The sequence below is a fragment of the Bufo bufo genome, chromosome 1 (assembly GCF_905171765.1).
Source record: "Bufo bufo chromosome 1, aBufBuf1.1, whole genome shotgun sequence".
NCBI lineage: Eukaryota > Metazoa > Chordata > Amphibia > Anura > Bufonidae > Bufo > Bufo bufo.
In genome coordinates this window covers 814,088,563-814,108,013 of record NC_053389.1, presented here as the reverse complement: position 1 = coordinate 814,108,013, position 19,451 = coordinate 814,088,563, and the positions used below count along the sequence as shown (strand labels likewise).

Sequence of the window (19,451 nt, the reverse complement as noted above, 5' to 3'; positions counted from 1 at the left end):
TGTGCCCATACCATACTTCCATGTGACCCACAGAAAATCCTCCATGTAGCCCCATAGTACTCATGTATAAAGTACCAGGAGATGGTCTGTTGTGCTGGACCATGCATGAAGTTATGGGCCACATGAAACCAGTGAGTCCCATACAACCATTATTACCATAGACTGAGACAAAAAGACCCAAGAACAAGTAACATTTCCCCCCATTTTTATTTCTGGACTATTTGTGAGACCGTTTTTTCAGAAGACATTTTGCAGCCACAATAAGAGTCACAGCAACAACTACTGAAGTGATTGAGCCCATGGCCACCAGCACCCACAACTGCAGAGGTTCTTCTACACCCATTCTGGAACCTTGGGAAATTCCTCCTTTGGAGACCTGGTTAGGCTTAGATCCAGTCCACTAGTAGAGGGCCCAGTCTGGCCAGAGTGTATTTCTCTAGATGAGAAACCTAGTGGAAGAATTAGCAACACCCATTTTCAAATAGCTTGACATGTATGGAAGCTTTAGGAGACGTTTAAATGAAGAACTCACCAACATCTCTCTTCCCAACTCCTCTTGACCTGGCAGGTTGTGGGCCCCATGCTGTTCTCCGGCTGCCAACTGTAGCACAGTTCCCAGTGTTGCAGCACTGGCAGTTCACACTGGGGCCTTCCACAGGTGACCAACTGAAAAAGCAAGTGCAAATCAAGTGTCAACCATTGAGAGAACATACATTGTTATCCAACTGAAGACACTCAGATGTGGCAAGGTTATACCTGCTGGTAGCCTTGTTGTAGGAGCAGGCCTTGTTCATTGGATCAGGGGTCTGGTTGATGTCAGCAGCTCTCAGGTGACAGGTTATGTAGATCTAAGACACCACAATTAGTTTATATCCCAATGAGAAATAATTTGTACATGCATAATCTTGGACAGCTGGAGAAGTTAATTACCCTCAGGGCCCCATACTAGAAAGGATTAGGATTCCCATATGGGTTATTTCTGTTTCAATAGTTTTTTATTGAGTTTCTCATTTCAAACAGTTAAAGTACATTAGTTTGATTTGTTACAGTATCAAGCAGAATACCATTATAATCAGGTATCAAAAGGAGAATATAAATTCCAATACATTTACCTCAGTCCATTTAAAGGGATTAATAAAGATATGGCACTCAATATCTGGAGGACTGCTCAAAGCAAATTACTTTATTACTACTAAACAGTTCTCAATTATTAAAAGATTTAAAATATCATACAAGATACGTAAGTTGTACAGAAATAACAAAAGGATAAAACATCACAAATGACGGTAAGGTAAAAAAAATCACTTGAGGTATAAATGTGTATGTCAGACAGCTTATAGGTGCTTTCTGAATCTGATTAGTCCACCCACAGAAAAATGGTTATCAGCACTATATAGGCTGTTTGTTAGTAATTCTCCGAGATTCGATAGTCACCAATTCTTCAGTTAGTAAAATAAGCGATTCTTGATGTTATAACGCAATGTTAGACTTTATGAAAGAGTCATATTATTCTTATAACAGTTCTTAAATTTGTCAAATTGGTAGAAAAACTGAATTATTAGCTCTGGGTGGCGTCCCACCTATTATCGAGCTGCCTTATTCCCTTACCCTCCAACCTCCTGAGTGCGGCTTTTTCCTTTTGGTCGCCGTTCCTTCAGCGTCCACGTGTTCAGCTTCTCCTTAGCTTCAATTTAGGTGAAGGGTGGAACTGTGTCATTCCAAGAAGCTATCAGGCATAAGTCTTTATGTAGGACGAATCAGTCACTTGAGGTTAAAACGGAGGTAGAGCTGTAAGTGTCCTTGCAGTACGCCAGAATGGTGGTAATGTGGGGTCCAGATTCCTTCCAGCACGCGTTTTGAAGTCCTAAAAGGTACTGACTTCTTCCTCAGTACCTTTTAGGACTTCGAAACGCATCTGGGAGGAATCTGGACCCCCACATTACCACCATTCTGGCGTACGCAAAGGACACTTACAGCTCTACCTCCGTTTTAACCTCAAGTGACTGATTCGTCCTACATAAAGACTTATGCCTGATAGCTTCTTGGAATGACACAGTTCCACCTTCACCTAAATTGAAGCTAAGGAGAAGCTGAACACGTGGGACGGTGAAGGAACGGCGACCAAAAGGAAAAGCCGCACTCAGGAGGTTGGAGGTAAGGGAATAAGGCAGCTCGATAATAGGTGGGACGCCACCCAGAGCTAATAATTCCCAGTTTTTCTACAATTTGACAAATTTAAGAACTGTGTTATAAGAATAATATGACTTTCATAAAGTCTAACATTGCGTTATAACATCAAGAATCGCTTATTATTTTACTAACTGAAGAATTAGTGACTCAAAAATCTCAGAGAATTACTAAACAAACAGCCTATATAGTGCTGATAACCAATTTTTCTGTGGTGACTAATCAGAAATTCAGAAAGCACCTATAAGCTGTCTGACATACACATTTATACCTCAAGTGATTTTTTACCTTACCGTCATTTGTGATGTTTTATCCTTTTGTTATTTAATTTCTGTACAACTTGCGTATCTTGTATGATATTTTAATCTTTTAATAATTGAGAACTGTTTAGTAGTAGTAATAAAGTAATTTGCTTTGAGCAGTCCTCCAGATATTGAGTGCCATATCTTTATTTTTTACAATTTATTAACCTCTTGGTGTTTTTTGGAGTTAACACTTAGATAGTGAGCACCTTTTCCTATCCTACGGATTGGTAGAGCCACCCCATTCTGTGAACATTAAGGGATTAGGTCACCAAAATTTGACGTTACACATTGCTTACATGGCACTCTTGCACAAGTACCAATGGTTCCTTTGTTAGACTGTCACCAGACGAAAACATTAATCCATATAAAGATGAGGGCTCACAAGTGCCCAGGCCACTGCCTTTTCCATATTACTACTCCCCAGCCTCTTGCTTGTCCCGCCCTGTAAGTCTGGTTTTTGTCACCGATGCCCATTGTGGGCAGCAGCAAAAAAAATCAAATGCACACGCGCCGTGTGAAACCACCGGGCATGCCAGGCCGGTGGTGAACTGCCATGTGCGGGTTCTCGGCCGGTACTGGGGATGATGCAACAGACTTACAGGGCCTGGACAAGTAATGTGAAAGGCAGAGCGGCCCTGGGCACCTACGAGCCCTCATTTGAATATGGATTGAACATTGTTCTTTTGGTGTGACTTTCACCAGCTGAAACTAAGGTACCACTGGCACTTGTGCTACAGCGCCAGCAGTGTGTAACATCTAATTTTGGGGACAGACTCCCTTTAATGTGGAAAGAGTAGGTTAGAACAGTGGCCATTGTGTGCCTTCAAACCCCATTAAATTAGTGGGGCGAAAACAAGGATGTTAAAGACAGGTGCAAAAAGTTAATTGCTTGGCATTCAGCGTCATACTAACATCTAGTCCTTACCATAGAAAGGGCACTGTTAATGAACCTGAAGGCATCAACTGTGAATCGAAGCTTATTCGCTTCAGGTCTTGGAGAAACAAAGGCTGATAAGGAATCTCCTAGCATACCATCGATCAAGCACCTGTAGGAGATATTTAAGTAATGATGCCCTTAAATTAACAATGGGAGTACCATGCCCTTGAATTAACAAGGGCAATGCAAGAACAAGTGAACTCACCCATTATAAGCAATAATGTCATAGTGAGGATTAGAGGTCTCATCTGGAGTAAGGGTGGCAACACAGCTATCAACAAACAGCATCATTGGGACGTGGTTCTCTATGTCCACAAAGGCCTCTATGTAGAAGATGTCTCACAAAGCTGGTAGACCAGTGATGGACGAGGAGCACTCCAGTCCTCTACAGACAAAATAAGGCTATTAGTACAAGACAAGAGACTATGCACCCCTCCTCTACTGGAAGAAGTCTTACCAGTCATGAGAGTCAAGGAGAAAGACAACCTTTCTTCTGAGCTCACTGTGGTGCTGAAGGGAGCCCATGTTGGCTTGATGGCATTGCTGCTTACATTGCCAATCTGGAAGAGTAGAGAAATGAAAGGATAACTGTACGTGATTGGACGTAAATGGCAGTTTTCTAGAATCATCCCATGTCTCCACAGGTGGCATGTGGAACCACAGTTAAGCCCCTATTCACTATAGAGCTGAGCCAATGGACACTAGGGGTGACTTTTGGAAGTAAGCAGCCATGGTTGTAATGGTGGACAAGCCCTTTGAGAGGTTGACTGGAACTTGAAAGGATCTTGTCAACCATATGGTAAAGTAGCGAACACTTACGGCATTGAGGCCTTAGAGGTGTTCCAGCGCATTTAACTGAAGTTAGACACCCTGACCAGTCCTGCCCTATTTACACCAAAAAGAGTTTGATGGTCACCGACTTCAATATTTGCCTAGAGTCCTACAGGCAGGTCCCATTTAAAGAGGGCCTGTTGCCTCCCCAAACATCTGTTTTAGTAACAAATTCCCAGGTCATAACATTTCTGGAGTATCTTGAGGGCTACAGTTTCCCCCCCATTATTCCTGCTAGTATTGAATTGCTGGCAGTTTGCAAAAAAAGCCAATCTCGGTGTTCCTGCATAGTGACTGGCAGCACCAATAGAATTAGTGTCAGACACCCCAAAACTGAACACTCAGACCTTTATGGCATACTGCTAACTTCCATTAGGAATCAGAGGAACAGTTAAAGGTTCTCCAGAATTACTACATGGAGAGCAAGTAGTTGGTGAAACAGACATGCCTGGAGAAGAGACAGCACAAAGCCTCGCACTAGTATTGACAGAGCAAGAGGGGAATGTTTGTCAAGATCCCTTTCAGAGTCATCATGAACCTTGAAGAGGAGCAGGATGATTAATGCAATAATTAGGATGGGGCTACATGGACAGTACGGCTGCTATACTCATTACATGGCCAAAGATCACAGTACTGATACTACAGAACATTGCTTCATAATGTAAGTGGAATCAAGCTGTGACTGTCCCAGTCAGATCCAGTAGGACGGGACTGTGTTATGGCTGGTTGGGGAAAACAGTTGTCTCAATGTGACCACAAACAACAACTACCATCTAGCTTAACGTGGAAGTCCTGGAAGACATTTCACCACTGTAAGACTCTAGAAGACACAGCTATAGAACCCACTATTGGTACAGACTTACCGTGGGTAGTAACACCAGATGGGAACCACTGCAGGATTGGACCTGATGATCAGCACATTGGGGGAGGTGGTGGGGGTGTAAGACAAGTTGATCTTGTAGATAAGTAGATCTGAAGTCATCTTGAGAAGATAAAAAGCCACAATAAGTACCAAATCAGTAGGAAAATTTAGTAAGAACTAGCCACCCTATAAGATATACAAAAGGAGAAACTTGACAAAGCAGTGGGGCAAGTACACTGCAAGGCCATAAATGGACAACTGGTTAGATTGCGTCAGAAGATCATGACACCATAGTGTACTGCTAAAACTAGCCAACATTCCTGGGCACAAGCTGTAGAAAAAGAGATGTTGCGAATTTCAGGTTATGAAATTAGTTTTACGCTTTGTTTACTGGTAAAAGGTGAATTGCGTTAGGGATTCATTACCACGGACCATAATGCAATTCTATGACTGGATGCATAACGGAATGCCTTTAGAGGTCTATGGCCTGCAAAATGGATCAGTCCCATTTTTTCGTTATGCAGGAGAGGACTCCCCTGCATAACAGGAACAGAGCAGTTTTGCAGCCCATAGACGTCTATTATGATGGAATGCCTTTAAAGGCATTCCATTATGCATCCAGTCATAGAACTGCATTATGGTCCGTGGTAATGGAATCCATAACGCAATTCACCCTTTACCAGTAAAAGCATAAACAAATATCAAAATATGAAATTTGCTCATCTCTATCCACAACCATTTAAATATAGGGGGTTTTCATGATAAACACAGTAATGGTTGCCCAGTGCATATTTGTCTACTATTAGGGACCTTTAGTCCTCCACCAACTTACCTCTAGGTTGCTTCCACATTCTTGAAGAGCAATTTGAAAGACTACAGTAGTAACTGAAGCCTGAGAGCTAGCTGTGCAGGTCCCAAGAACCAGATCTGAAGGATTCACCAGCCTACCATTACCATAGAAGTCTCTCTCTACAGTCACCACCATACTGTCCTCAGCACACTGCACACTGACAGGGGATGATGGGTTCGGCATGATGGGTGGGGGCTGTGTAAGCTGTCTGGACTGATAACCTACGCCAGGATACATGCGGCCCCATCCAGACACAGGACCAGAACTTCTTAGAGGCCCAATTCCAGACAAAAGATTTCCCCTATGAGAACCTACTGCAGATACAGTTCTAGAAGGTCCCCATCCAGGCTGATAATTCCTCCACCGAGTGTCTGGCTGGCGCCGTTGTCTAATCAAAGCACTGCTAAAGCCTGACCCATAGATGAGAACCACAAGCAGCAAACTCCACCTAATTCCTAACAACATCCTGACTACAGGAGAAGTCACACCAGGAAGGCGTGGAGGGAGGAGAGCTTTTTACCCCACCCATCATGTGGTCATCACTTCACCTGGCTGTTATAGGTTAAGTTCATGATTGTAATGTGATTCACCTGTACAAGCCGTGTGGGTAAAAAACTGTGGGGCACATTTACTAAAGTGTTTGCGCCTCTTTGTAGTTTAAGGCTAGGGCTACACTGCAACATGTGTCGCGTGACAATTTTTATAATGATAGTCTACGGTGTCGCACTGCGACTGCGACGCGACAGTCTAAGAAAAATCCATCTTGGATGGATTTTTTGCTACTGTCATGGCACAGTTGCAACATGTCGCAGTGCAACACCATAGACTATCATTAATAAAATTGTTGCGCGACACAAGTCGTTGTGTAGCCCTAGCTTAAGGCTGCACGGTGACATAAAGGGTACAACTACACTGCAACATGTGCTGCACAACAATTTTTATAATGGCAGTCAATGGTGTCTCACTGCGACATGCTCCGACTGCGACACAACGGTTGCACAAAAATCTATCCTGGATGGATTTTTTGCGACTGTCGTGTTGCAGTGCGACACCATTGACCACCATTATAAAAATTGTCGCACAACTTTTGTGCAACAAGAAGTCGCATGACAGCTGTCGCTGAGTAGCCTTAGCCTAAAAAATACTGTTTCAGAAAATCTTTTTTTTTTTTTGTCACACTTACTACTGAAATTGCACATGTTTTGGAGGCTTTTGCCCCTCATTAGACTATTTTAATTTTTTTAGGCCAAGGGCTCATGCACACAAATGTATTTGACTTCAGTTTTCATTATGTTTTTTTACAGGTAAGTATATGGAACCATTCATTTCAATGGGGTTTGAAAAAAAACGGAAATGACTCTGTGTGCATTCCGTGTCCGTATGTCCATTCCGCGAAAAAAATAAAACATGTCCTATTCTTGTCCATTTTGCGGACAAGGACAGGCATTGTTACAATAGATCTGTAACACGGATGTTACACAGATGTCATCCATTTTTTTTTTTGCGGATCCGTGTTTTGCAGACCGCAAAATACATACGGTTGTGTGCATGAGCCCTAATTCAGACGTTTTCTAAATTTTGCAACTTTTTGCAAAAACAGTCACTCCACCCCAGGGCTGGCATACTTTTCTTCGTCTGTTTTCTGTGGTGAAATGCGACATTTTTACATTAAAAGTCACAGTTTTCTGGAGAGATGTGACTTTTCGCTGCAAAGATGCTACTTTTTTCATGCGCAAATAAATTAGACCAGTCTAAGTGAATATTGAACTGTCGTACTGAAAAAAAACACCAGAGGGCAGACTAATAACAATATGGCTAGTCTAATTCATCAACTGTTGTGCGACTTTTAATAAACACTCGGCAACCCATGTGACAAAATATTTTTTGCCGTCCCCTCCACTTGGGAGAGGTGAGGGCCAGGGCTGAAGATAGGCGTAAAAGAGAATTAAAAAGTATCCCAGCCAGGGGGTCACATTTACTATAGTTTTCATGAGTACAATGTCTGTCTCTGACGGTCTTATTTTTCAGTCTCATTTACCAACTGATTTTGCGCTTGCTTTTGAGGCATTTCCACTTGTTTTGGCTATTTTGAGTTTTAAGACTAAGGCCTCCTGCACACGAACGTAGGTGTCCCAGTGCCGTATTGCGGACCACATATGCGGATCCGCATTACATAGGCACCGTTCCGTGTGCATTCCGCATCACGGATGCGGACTCATTGAATTGAATGGGTCTGCAAATCTGGAGACGCAGAACGGTGCGGAACGGAACACTACAGAAGCACTGCAGAGTGCTTCCGTGGGGTTCCGTACTTCCGTTCCGCAAAAAGTTAGAACTTGCTCTGTTTGCGGAACGGACAGATGCCGACCCATTCAAGTTGAATGGGTCTAGATCTGTCCCGGCGGCCGCACGGAGGTTGCCCGTGCATTGGGGACTGCAAATTGTGGTCCCCAATGCACGGAACGAATACATTCATATGCTGGAGGCCTAATTTAGAGGTTTTGAAAGTTTTGCGCCTATTTTACGAAATATTTATGTAGGTGCACCTGATTTTGCACCTGATTTAGTCATAAAAACAGTCTAATTTCTACTTCACTCCAGGGTCGGCGGACTTTTCTGTCTCTGTTTTGAGAGGTGAGATGTGCCACCCTACTGTCATGGAGACGTGCGCCTAATTTCAGCTCACTTGCTCAACATTTTCAAGCGCATTCTAGCTAAACCAGTCTTAGTGAATATGAATCTGTCTTACATGAAAACGACCACTAGAGGTCAGACTGAAGCCAAAAAAGAAAACCTGACTTATTCAGGGATAATAAATGAGACGCAAACGTTGCCAATTACAAAAAAAAAACGTGCAAGCTTGTGCCCAGGGTCTGGTGTTACTTTTACTCCAGGCGCGGTGTGTCTAAATTAATAAGGAGGCCTGAGCCTACTCATAAATTAGGAGACCTGTGTAAAACGTGTCTGTTCCGTTTTTTTTGTGGTTTGTATGCAGAACCATTCACTTCAAAGGAGCTTGCAAAAAAACTTCTGCATTCTGTATTCATAGGTCCGCATGTCTGTTACATAAAAAATAAAAAAAATAGAACATGATGAGCGCGGAGCCATCACATGGCCATCACATGGCCCATCACCATGGTGATGGACCATGTGATGAGCGCAGTGACGTCACCAAAGTTCCTTTTCCTCCCAGGTCCTCAAAGAAGAAGAATGAAGACGAGCCGGGCAGCGCGATCAAGTGGATGAAGTGAGTTAAAATTATTTTATTTTTTTAACCCTCTCCATCCCTAATTTACCTAGCATTCTGTATTAAGAATGCTATTATTTTCCCTTATAACCATGTTATAAGGGAAAATATAAAAATTTACACAACACCTAACCCAAACCCGAAATTCTGTGAAGAAGTTCGGGTTCGGGTCTGGGTACCAAACATGCTGATTTCTCTCACGCGCATGCAAACGCATTAAAATGCTTTGCACTCACGGGGGAAAAAATTGCGAATTTTCCCGCAACGCACCCGCATCTTTTCCCGCACGTCACCCACAACGCCCATGTAAAAGAGGCCTAAAACTTCAGGAGCCAGGAGTAAACTTACTTGGCTGAAGATAAGTCCAACTACAGAGTGAAGTGCAGCATAAAGAAGAAGCCAAGTTATCAATTCAGCTTGTCAGTACAGCAGAGTGAGAGAAGGATAGAGCATTTAATGCTAAAGCCTGCTGGAACCAAGACAAATCCTGTAACTGTTGGAAGCGTTAATTTTAATGTAAATTTGTTTTCCCTTAGTCCTAACAGCAGCACAAGTGTGGAGTTCTCCCCTGTGAAACTGGTAGGACAGGTGGAATTTTTATCGTTAAAAATTTACTACCAAGCTAATTAAACAATTAACCCACCCCTATAAAGGGACGCCCACCCTTCTGCCAGTGCTTTATCACCAAGTACACAAACAAAAGCCGGGTGGGAAATTTGTGTGCTGCTGTTAGGACTAAGGGAAATAAATTTACGTTAAAATTAGCACTTCCCTTTCGTCCTAACCAGCAGCACAAGTGGGGACCTAGCAAGGAGCAAAACAGACAAATTGGGAGGGTCCCAAAGTTCTTTTTTCATTTTTTTAGGAGAGGGCGGCATTCAGAATGGTACATCCAAACGCCACTCCCTCAGAGCGCCTAGAATCTAGGCGGTAATGCTTAATTTAGGTGCTGTGGGATCTCCAAGAAGCTGCAGCACAGATTTGTTCTAGCGGAACCAAACTTTTCTCTGCATACAAAATAGATACTGCCCTTGTAGAGTGGGCAGTGACAAAGTATGGAGGAGCCAAGCCCTGAGCTAGAAAGGCTTCATGGATTGCCTCTTTTAACCATCTACTCAAAGAGTCCCTGAAAAGGACAGCAGGAGGTGTTTGGATCTTCTGAAGTCTGCAGTTCTGTTCAGGTAGATTCTGAGATTTCTTGCAATGTCCAAGGAATGGAGGGCTTCCTTCTCCGGAGATGATGGAGAGGGACATAAAAGCGGTAAGGTGATGGTCTGGTTAGTATTCCTGAATGATGGCACCTTGGGGACAAAGGTCGGTAGAAACCTTAACAGGATTCTGTCCAGGAGGAAGAGGGTACAAGGCTCAGCGGCCGTCAAGGCCTGAAGTTCTCCAATCCTCTTGGCCGAAGTTATGGCCAATAGGAATGTGACCTTTAAGGATAAAAATCTAAGGTCTACATTTTCCAAGGGTTCAAAGGGGGGAAAGGATAGCCCCTTCAGAACAACAGATAAATCCCATTCAGGGATAGGTCTCAAGATTCTAGGTTTTAATCTTTCGGCTCCTTTGAGGAACCTTCTGAGTAGGGGGTCTTGAGCTAAAGGTCTGCTTAACCGCCTCCGGACCGCCTAACGCAGGATCGCTTTCCGGAGGCGGCTCACCCAGGCAGAGTCACGCATATACTCGTCATCTCGCGAGACGCGAGATTTCCTGTGAACGCGCGCACACAGGATCGCGCGTTCACAGGAACTGCAGGTAAGCGAGTGGATCTACAGCCTGCCAGCGGAGATCGTTCGCTGGCAGGCTGTAGATGCGATTTTTTTTAACCCCTAACAGGTATATTAGACGCTGTTTTGATAACAGCGTCTAATATACCTGCTACCTGGTCATCTGGTGGTCCCTTTTGCTTGGATCGACCACCAGAGGACACAGGCAGCTCTGTAATAAGTAGCACCAAGCACCACACTACACTACACCCCCCCTGTCACTTATTAACCCCTAATTAACCCCTGATCACCCCATATAGACTCCCTGATCATCCCACTGTCATTCATCACCCCCCTGTCATTGATCACCCCCCTGTAAGGCTCCATTCAGACGTCCGTATGTGTTTTGCGGATCCGATCCATGGATCCGTAAAACACATACGGACGTCTGAATGGAGCCTTACAGGGGGGTGATCAATGACAGGGGGGTGATCACCCCATATAGACTCCATGATCACCCCCCTGTCATTGATCACCCCCCTGTAAGGCTCCATTCAGACGTCCGTATGTGTTTTACGGATCCATGGATCCATGGATTGGATCTGCAAAACACATACGGACGTCTGAATGGAGCCTTACAGGGGGGAGATCAATGACAGGGGGGTGATCACCCCATATAGACTCCCTGAACACCCCCCTGTCATTGATCACCCCCCTGTAAGGCTCCATTTAGACGTCCATATGTGTTTTACGGATCCATGGATCGGATCCGCAAAACACATACGGACGTCTGAATGGAGCCTTACAGGGGGGTGATCAATGACAGGGGGGGTGATCACCCCACATAGACTCCCTGATCACCCCCCTGTCATTGATCACCCCCTGTCATTGATCACACCCCTGTAAGTCTCCATTCAGACGTCCGTATGTGTTTTGCGGATCCACGGATCCATGGATCGTATCCGCAAAACACATACAGACTTCTGAATGGAGCCTTACAGGGGGGGGTGATCACCCCATATAGACTCCCTGATCACCCCCCTGTGATTGATCACTCCCCTGTAAGGCTCCATTCAGACGTCCGTATGTGTTTTGCGGATCCGATCCATGGATCCGTGGATCCGCAAAACACATACGGACCTCTGAATGGAGCCTTACAGGGGGGTGATCACCCCATATAGACTCCCTGATCACCCCCCTGTCATTGATCACCCCCCTGTCATTGATCACCCCCCTGTAAGGCTCCATTCAGACGTCCAGATGTGTTTTACGGATCCATGGATCGGATCCGCAAAACACATACGGACGTCTGAATGGAGCCTTACAGGGGGGTGATCAATGACAGGGGGGTGATCACCCCATATAGACTCCCTGATCACCCCCCTGTCATTGATCACCCCCCTGTCATTGACCCCTTTGCGCATCTAGTCTGCAAAGAAGTGTCACACATGTGGTATCGCCGTACTCAGGAGAAGTTGGGAAATGTGTTTTGGGGTGTCTTTTTACATATACCCGTGTTGGGTGAGATAAATATCTCAGCAAAAGACAACTTTTCCCATTTTTTTCATACAAAGTTGGCATTTGACCGAGATATTAATCTCACCCAGCATGGGTATATGTAAAATGACACCCCAAAACACATTGCTCAACTTCTCCTGAGTACGGCGATACCACATGTGTGACACTTTTTTGCAGCCTAGGTGGGCAAAGGGGCCCACATTCCAAAGAGCACCTTTAGGATTCCACAGGCCATTTTTACTACTTCTCACACATTAGGGCCCCACAAGTGACCCCATTTTGGAAAGAAGACACCCCAAGGTATTTCGTGATGGGCATAGTGAGTTCTTGGAAGTTTTTATTTTTTGTCACAAGTTAGTGGAATAATTTGGTGTCCTGCAGTAGCTGTGCCTGTCTCTCAGAAAGGGGCTTATCGCCTAAACGGATTTTAACCCCTTGTCTGCTGAAACGGTCCGTTACAGAGACTTTGTAAGGAAATAAAATAAATAAAATCATCATTTTCCGCTAACTTGTGACAAAAAATAAAAAGTTCTATGAACTCACTATGCCCATCAGCGAATACCTTAGGGTGTCTACTTTCCGAAATGGGGTTATTTGTGGGGTTTTTCTACTGTCTGGGCATTGTGGAACTTCAGGAAACATGACAGGTGCTCAGAAAGTCAGAGCTACTTCAAAAAGCGGAAATTCACATTTTTGTACCATAGTTTGTAAACGCTATAACTTTTACTCAAACCATTTTTTTTTACCCAAACATTTTTTTTTTATCAAAGACATGTAGAACAATAAATTTAGAGAAAAATTGATATATATATGTCGTTTTTTTAAAAAAAAATTTACAACTGAAAGTGAAAAATGTCATTTTTTTGAAAAAATTTCGGTAAATTTCGATTAATAACAAAAAAAGTAAAAATGTCAGCAGCAATTAAATACCACCAAATGAAAGCTCTATTAGTGAGAAAAAAAGGAGGTAAAATTAATTTGGGTGGTAAGTTGCATGACCGAGCAATAAACGGTGAAAGTAGTGTAGTGCAGAATTGTAAAAAGTGGTCTGGTCATTAAGGGTGTTTAAGCTAGGGGAGCTGAGGTGGTTAAAAAGGCAGAAAGAGCACTGGTATGAACTAGTCTTCCTAGTTCATATGGTAAGCCACAAAGATTAAACTTGGAGGCGTTATCAGCAACCCAGGGACGCATCCATAGGGGCCGACGACCCTTGTCCAGGCCGTCCTGCAGAAACTGTAAAATAGCTGAAAGAGGAGGATCTGAGGGTACTACCTCTTTAATAGCACACCACTGGAGGAAGATCTTGTATGTCCTAGAGTAGGATTTGTTTGTAGACTCCGCCCTGGAGTGTGAAATGGTTCTCAAGACCTCCGCAAAAAGCCCTCTAGCTTCTAGTAGGGACCTGTCAATCTCCAGACTGTCAGATTGAGTCTCCTCAGATGTAGGCAAGGACCTGTGTCCTGATACACTAGGTCCTGCATTAGGGGAAGTCTCCAATATATGCCCTGACTCAGCTTCATGAGCTGGGTGAACCAAGACCTCTTCGGCCAGAATAGTATTAACGCAATGACTGGGGTCTTGTCTTGTTTGATTTTCGTCAATACCCTTGGTATCATGGAAGTTGAAGGGAATACGTAAGCCAGCCTGAACCTCCATGTTATGGACAGAGCGTCTATCGCCAGAGGATTGTCCTCCTTGTAGATGAAACAGAATCTGTCCACCTTGGCGTTCAACCGGGTCGCCATCAAGTCGATCTCTGGAGTACCCCACCGGAGAGTGATCTGGGTGAAGACGTCTCTGTTCAGTGACTATTCGCCTGGAACTGGCAGACCCCGACTCAGCCGATCTGCAACTATGTTGAGATTCCCTCTGATGTGAAAAGCCGAAAGGTGGGATAGACTGGTTTCTGCCCAAGAAAGAATTAGACCAACTTCCTGGAGGAGAGGTTGAGATCTTGTGCCTCCCTTTCTGTTAATGTAAGCGACTACGGTCGTATTGTCCGAGCGGACTCTCACCGCTTTCCCGCGGATAAGAGGAGCAAAATGATAGAGAGCAAGACGCACTGCTCTCAATTCTCTCAGATTGGACGAGAGAAGCCTCTCTTGCGTACTCCATGTACCTTGTACTGGATTCTCTTCCAGATATCTCCCCAACCTAGAAGGGAGGCGTCTGTGGTCAACGCGATCCAACGAGGTTGGTTGAATCAAGGACCTCCCATTTGATAGGTTCCTCCACCATCTGAGGGAGGAACGGACTTTGGCTGACAGGGAGCGAGTCTTGTCCAACCCCTTGGGGTTGCGATTCCAGACTGCTAACACTTCTTCCTGATGCCATAGGGCCCAAGGAACTGCTTCAGCAGATGCCGACATGTGGCCTTACATATTCATGAGAGCTCTGATGGACACCTGTCGAGGTACCATGAGAAACTGCGTGGCTCTTATCACTCGATCCTTCCTCTCTGGAGAGAGAGAGAGAGAGTCATCCGTTCGGAGTCCACAATAAAACCCAGGAACATCCTGGAGGTAGACGGAAGGATCTCCGATTTTTCCCAATTTATGAGCCAGCCCTGGCGCTGGAGAGACTGAAGAGCCAGCTGAAGATGAGCTAAAAGAATGTCTATAGTGGCAGCTTTTAGAAGCCAGTCTTCTAGGTGTCGTGCATTTTCATAAGTGCACAGTCTTATCTGAAGATATTATAGTCTAAATATCAATGCTCATTGCCTTTAGGCCTCATGCACACGACCATTTTTTTTTGCGATCCGCGAAAACGGGTTCCGTAGTTCTGTGATCCGTGTCCGTTTTTTCTTCCGTGGGTCTTCCTTGATTTTTGGAGGATCCACGGACATGAAGGAAAGTTAAAAAAAAGTCGTTTTGGTGTCCGCCTGGCCGTGCGGAGCCAAACGGATCCGTCCTGACTTACAATGCAAGTCAATGGGGACGGATCCGTTTGACGTTGACACAATATGGTGCAATTGCAAACGGATCCGTCCCCCATTGACTTTCAATGTAAAGTCAGGAGTCCCTATTATACCATCGGGTCAGAGTTTTCTCCAATCCGATGGTATATTTTAACTTGAAGCGTCCCCATCACCATGGGAACGCCTCTATGTTAAAATATACCATCGGATTTGAGTTATATTGTGAAAACTCAGATCCGACAGTATATTCTAACACAGAGGCGTTCCCATAGTGATGGGGACGCTTCAAGTTAGAATATACTAAGAACTGTGTACATGACTGCCCCCTGCTGCCTGGCAGCACCCGATCTCTTACAGGGGGCTGTGATCCGCACAATTAACCCCTCAGGTGCCGCACCTGAGGAGTTAATTGTGCGTATCATAGCCCCCCTGTAAGAGATCAGGTGCTGCCAGGCAGGAGGGGGCAGACCCCCCACCCTCCCCAGTTTTAAATTCATTGGTGGCCAGTGCGGCCCCCCTCCCTCCCTCCCCTGTATTAAATTCATTGGTGGCCAGTGTGGCCCCCCTCCCCTGTATTACATTCATTGGTGGCCAGTGCGGCCCCTCTCCCTCCCTCCCCTGTATTACATTCATTGGTGGCTAGTGCGGCCCTCCTCCCTCCCTTCCCTTGTATTACATTTATTGGTGGCCAGTGCGCCCCCCCCTCCCTCCCCTGTATTACATTGATTGGTGGCCAGTGCGGCCTCCCCTCTCCCCCCCTCCTAATTAAAATCCCCTCCCCATCATTGGTGGCAGCGGAGAGTTCCGATCAGAGTCCCAGTTTAATCGCTGGGACTCCGATCGGTAATCATGGCAACCAGGACGCTACAGCAGTCCTGGCTGCCATGGTTACTTAGCAATTTTAGAAGCATTATACTTACCTTCGCTGTCTGTGGCCGGCCGGGCGCTCCTCCTACTGGTAAGTGAAAGGTCTGTGCGGCGCATTGCTTATAGCACAGACCTGTCACTTACCAGTAGGAGGAGCGCCCGGCCGGTCACAGCGCAGGTGAGTATAATGCTTCTAAAATTGCTAAGTAACCATGGCAGCCAGGACTGCAGTAGCGTCCTGGTTGCCATGGTTACCGATCGGAGTCCCAGCAATTAAACTGGGACTCCGCTCGGAACTCTCCGCTGCCACCAATGATGGGGGGGGGTTAATTAGGAGTGGGGGAGAGGGGAGGCCGCACTGGCCACCAATGAATTTAATACAGGGGAGGGAGGGGGGGCCGCACTGGCCACCAATTAATGTAATACAGGGGAGGAAGGGGGGCTGCACTGGCCACCAATGAATGTAATACAGGGGAGGGAGGGAGGGGGGGCCGCACTGGCCACCAATGAATGTAATACAGGGGAGGGAGGGAGGGCCGCACTGGCCAACAATGAATGTAATACAGGGGAGGGAGTGGGGGCCTCACTGGCCAACAATGAATGTAATACAGGGGAGGGAGGGAGGGGGGACCGCACTGGCCACCAATGAATGTAATACAGGTGAGGGAGGGGGGGGGGCCGCACTGGCCACCAATGAATGTAATACAGGGGAGGGAGGGAGGGGGGGCCGCACTGGCCACCAATGAATGTAATACAGGGGAGGGAGGGGGTGCCGCACTGGCCACCAATGAATTTAAAACTGGGGAGGGATCCGTGGATCCGCAAAACACATACGGACCTCTGAATGGAGCCTTACAGGGGGGTGATCACCCCATATAGACTCCCTGATCACCCCCCTGTCATTGATCACCCCCCTGTCATTGATCACCCCCCTGTAAGGCTCCATTCAGACGTCCATATGTGTTTTACGGATCCACGGATCCATGGATCGGATCCGCAAAACACATACGGACGTCTGAATGGAGCCTTACAGGGGGGTGATCAATGACAGGGGGTGATCACCCCATATAGACTCCCTGATCACCCCCCTGTCATTGATCACCCCCCTGTCATTGACCCCTTTGCGCATCTAGTCTGCAAAGAAGTGTCACACATGTGGTATCGCCGTACTCAGGAGAAGTTGGGAAATGTGTTTTGGGGTGTCTTTTTACATATACCCATGTTGGGTGAGATAAATATCTCAGCAAAAGACAACTTTTCCCATTTTTTTATACAAAGTTGGCATTTGACCGAGATATTTATCTCACCCAGCATGGGTATATGTAAAATGACACCCCAAAACACATTGCCCAACTTCTCCTGAGTACGGCGATACCACATGTGTGACACTTTTTAGCCTAGGTGGGCAAAGGGGCCCTCATTCCAAAGAGCACCTTTAGGATTCCACAGGCCATTTTTACTACTTCTCACACATTAGGGCCCCTAAAATGCCAGGGCAGCATAACTACCCCACAAGTGACCCCATTTTGGAAAGAAGACACCCCAAGGTATTTCGTGATGGGCATAGTGAGTTCTTGGAAGTTTTTATTTTTTGTCACAAGTTAGTGGAATATGAGACTTTGTAAGGAAATAAAATAAATAAAATCATCATTTTCCGCTAACTTGTGACAAAAAATAAAAAGTTCTATGAACTCACCATGCCCATCAGCGAATACCTTAGGGTGTCTACTTTCCGAAATGGGGTTATTTGTGGGGTTTTTCTACTGTCTGGGCATTGTGGAACCTCAGGAAACATGACAGGTGCTCAGAAAGTCAGAGCTACTTCAAAAAGCGGAAATTCACATTTTTGTACCATAGTTTGTAAACGCTATAACTTTTACTCAAACCATTTTTTTTTACCCAAACATTTTTTTTTTATCAAAGACATGTAGAACAATAAATTTAGAGAAAAATTTATATATATATGTCGTTTTTTAAAAAAAAAATTACAACTGAAAGTGAAAAATTTCATTTTTTAAAAAAAATTTCGGTAAATTTCGATTAATAACAAAAAAAGTAAAAATGTCAGCAGCAATTAAATACCACCAAATGAAAGCTCTATTAGTGAGAAGAAAAGGAGGTAAAATTAATTTGGGTGGTAAGTTGCATGACCGAGCAATAAACGGTGAAAGTAGTGTAGTGCAGAATTGTAAAAAGTGGTCTGGTCATTAAGGGTGTTTAAGCTAGGGGAGCTGAGGTGGTTAAAAAGGCAGAAAGAGCACTGGTATGAACTAGTCTTCCTAGTTCATATGGTAAGCCACAAAGATTAAACTTGGAGGCGTTATCAGCAACCCAGGGACGCATTCATAGGGGCCGACGACCCTTGTCCAGGCCGTCCTGCAGAAACTGTAAAATAGCTGAAAGAGGAGGATCTGAGGGTACTACCTCTTTAATAGCACACCACTGGAGGAAGATCTTGTATGTCCTAGAGTAGGATTTGTTTGTAGACTCCGCCCTGGAGTGTGAAATGGTTCTCAAGACCTCCGCAAAAAGCCCTCTAGCTTCTAGTAGGGACCTGTCAATCTCCAGACTGTCAGATTGAGTCTCCTCAGATGTAGGCAAGGACCTGTGTCCTGATACACTAGGTCCTGCATTAGGGGAAGTCTCCAATATATGCCCTGACTCAGCTTCATGAGCTGGGTGAACCAAGACCTCTTCGGCCAGAATAGTATTAACGCAATGACTGGGGTCTTGTCTTGTTTGATTTTCGTCAATACCCTTGGTATCATGGAAGTTGAAGGGAATACGTAAGCCAGCCTGAACCTCCATGTTATGGACAGAGCGTCTATCGCCAGAGGATTGTCCTCCTTGTAGATGAAACAGAATCTGTCCACCTTGGCGTTCAACCGGGTCGCCATCAAGTCGATCTCTGGAGTACCCCACCGGAGAGTGATCTGGGTGAAGACGTCTCTGTTCAGTGACTATTCGCCTGGAACTGGCAGACCCCGACTCAGCCGATCTGCAACTATGTTGAGATTCCCTCTGATGTGAAAAGCCGAAAGGTGGGATAGACTGGTTTCTGCCCAAGAAAGAATTAGACCAACTTCCTGGAGGAGAGGTTGAGATCTTGTGCCTCCCTTTCTGTTGATGTAAGCGACTACGGTCGTATTGTCCGAGCGGACTCTCACCGCTTTCCCGCGGATAAGAGGAGCAAAATGATAGAGAGCAAGATGCACTGCTCTCAA

The 19,451-nt window shown here is 45.2% G+C and overlaps 1 pseudogene; it reads right to left on the bottom strand.

Annotated features, from left to right (window-relative positions):
- Nucleotides 1-217: 217 nt before the first annotated feature.
- On the bottom strand, nucleotides 218-6,437 carry LOC120987275 (annotated as a pseudogene).
- Between the last annotated feature and the right edge of the window lie 13,014 nt (nucleotides 6,438-19,451).